Genomic DNA, 3,270 nt, shown 5'->3' on the forward strand with positions numbered 1-3,270 from the left:
CCATATGAGGACTGTGATGATGAATTTAAAGAGGATTTTCCCAGGCAATATTTTTCAAAGCAATATTCAGATGCTTAGTTTTCCATGTGAGAAAATGACATATTTCAGTTCAACCAAGTTTGGAATTTTATTCCTTGCTCAGAGGGATACAAGGACTAGGGTATAAGAAAAGGTGTGACTCTAGTGCTTGATGATGGGATATAATTTGGGTAAAGGAGTGAGGAAGTGAAAATGGTGTTGGGACTTAAAAATGTGATGTGGTGAATGGATTGGAGATTACAATGTAGTTGAAAAATTGTTGGAGTAGGGGTACAAGAGAGAGACTGATATCAAGATTTCAGATGTGGTACAGTTATGGTAATGCTAAGCATGAGTGTGTATACATGAAAAGTGGGTGACTGAGGTGAGGTGGAGGTAGAGACAACTGGAGGAAGTCAAGAAGCTGTGAATTCAGAATATTGGACATTTCATATGTGTGGTAATTGACATCACTAAACATTATAACTGGACAGAAGTGGAAATGGTGTCAGGGAACCATAGGCAAAGATTTCAGTGAATGAAAAGACACCCGGAGGTCAGTAGCTGGCAGCAACCAGGAGAGGTAGCAGGTGATTTCATTGATGGTGTGAGCTTTTAAAGAGTTGGGGATTTTGAAGAAGAAAAAAGGAGACGTGATTTTGAAGTGGCAGTGAGAAATAAGACTGCCCCTAGCTCTGGGATTCCAGGATTATGAGAGGAAAAAAAAAATCACTTTTGAGAGTTGCACACCCTAATGGGACAGGCAGGTCACAATTAAAATGAGGAGGTAGAGGGGTGGTTTTGGGAAGAGGTAGAAGATATACAAAGATTTAATAAGAAATAGGTTCCCAAAAGCTTAGAAGTGATAGGTAGGGGTTTGAGTCAAATTACACGGAGCAGTATAGAAAGGAAAATAAAGATGAGTGAGGTAAGCAAGAATGTGAAGCATTATGGAATTAGTCATTATGGTTTCGTATGAGCGGGTGGGCAATAGTTCAAATTATAGATCCACATACCATACTCGATTCAATGATTTGGTGATTATGTGTCTGATTGGCAAGGGGTCAGGTGTTAGAAGTGTTCTTATCAAGAATACAAAGAGATTTGATGGCCTTTGGGGTAAGTGGGCAGTCATACAAGCTTATCATGTTGTGACTTTCTGAAGAAGAAGGCCATGTGATGGGCATCCTCTCCCCCTAGTGAAATACTTGGAACTTTCAAAACACAGATTATCTGTGGGAATCTCTGTGGGACAGATTCTCTCTTTGTGCTTATGAACATGAAGAAATGGTATCTAATTTAGTACAACTGAGCTTTGTATGTTGTGCAGCTTTTGACTTCTTGGAATGTGCTTTTTTTCTGAGAATGTATGATCCATCATAAGCCAAAGTGATATGAGATAAATCCTGTGTCTTCAGACACCAATTTCCTTTCCTAAGAAGTGGACTCCAACCCTGCTCAGGTAGAGTTGTCACTGGTGGCTTAAATGTATACTTCAGGGACACATAAGTCTTGCTAAGGAAGGAAGGTTGCTCCTTACAACCATCCCATGTCTGGGTGGCAGGTATCATACCACTCTTTACAGTGGGATAATTTTTACTGAAGGAAATACAAATATTTTACCCCCAAATATATTTCTTTGACATATTTTGGGATGGCTGTTAGAGGGCCAGCAAACAGAAGTGGTCCTGTAATGCTGTCTTTTGCAGGAAAATGATTTTATCTGTAGAGAATCTATATTAAAGCAGGCATGCATTTTCTTGTTCAGATCTAGAAAAGATTAACTGAGGGCCTGACACCTTCAAAGGTCTAAAACAAAATTTACTATCTGTTCTCTCTAAGGGCTGCTACCTGTGAGATTTCATTTACCTAACAAGACCACCTTTGCTACCCAAGTCTCCTCTTTTCTCCATTTCATAACCTCTCTTGCTATTATTACCTGATTTACCACCATAACATTTTTGACCATGCTTTGAGCTCCTGTTCTTTTTGTAAGTTCAAGATGATATATAAGCTTCTGCACCTCACTGGGTATTTGGATTTTCATTCTGAAGGCTCCCATGTCATACAAAACTATAATTAAATAAATGTATATGCTTTTTGTCCTGTTAATCTGTCTTTTGTGAGTTGATTTTTCAGTGATGCTTCCCCTTTGTTCTTCATTGGTTCCTGCTCTAGGTTGCCAACTACTCTTATTCTTCTATCCATTTTTCTGTCCATCCTACTCTTACTCTCACATTCTTCTAGGAATGGGAATGGCTTTCCTTTTGGGCCATGTTGGGGCCATCTGCCAGGTTTCCTGGGGGTAGGACTACATCTGTCTCTACCAGCTCCTGGGCATCATTTGCTCATTGTGATTATTTATTTACCTTGACAGCTCTACCTCTTGTGCCCACCCTGACACTGATTTTTTTTTTTTTGAGACAGAGCTTTACTCTTGTTGCCCAGGCTGGAGTGCAGTGGTATGATCTCAGCTCACTGCAACCTTTGCCTCCCGGTTTCAAGTGATTCTCTTGCCTCAGCCTCCTGAGTAGCTGGGATTACAGGCACCCACCACCACACTGGGCTAATTTTTGTATTTTTAGTAGAGATGGGGTTTCACCACGTTGGCCAGGCTGGTCTCGAACTCCTGACCTCAGGTGATCCACCTGCCTTGGCCTCCCAAAATGTTGGGATTACTGGCATGAGCCACCACGCCCACCCCTGACATTGATTTAAGTACACTTCTTATTGAAGTAGGCATGGACAATAAAATGCACACAGGTTATAAGTATGTCACTCAATAATTCTTTTCAAAAGTAAATACACTTATTTATGCATCAATCATACCAAACACGCCACAGACCCTCTTCACGGTCCTTTCTTGTCATGACATCCCTCCCTTCAAAGTTATTACTGTCTTGAATTTTATGCCACTCTCAATGTGTATGCTGATATTTCTTCTATTGCTCTAATATCAAATGCAGTGTGTCTTTCCTTTAGCTGACTTAACTATTTGAATGCCCAAATTATGCAACAGGACCTCACCTTGACTGTAGGTGTAGTAGACTTGTGTGATTTTAGGCTTCTTGAAGTAGCCAATCTATTAATGAGTTAATGTATGTTACTACAAGAATTGTCGGGCTGGGCGCGGTGGCTCAAGCCTGTAATCCCAGCACTTTGGGAGGCCGAGACGGGCGGATCACGAGGTCAGGAGATTGAGACCATCCTGGCTAACACGGTGAAACCCCGTCTCTACTAAAAATACAAAAA

This window comes from Rhinopithecus roxellana, chromosome 7 (genome assembly GCF_007565055.1).
Source record: "Rhinopithecus roxellana isolate Shanxi Qingling chromosome 7, ASM756505v1, whole genome shotgun sequence".
Lineage (NCBI taxonomy): Eukaryota > Metazoa > Chordata > Mammalia > Primates > Cercopithecidae > Rhinopithecus > Rhinopithecus roxellana.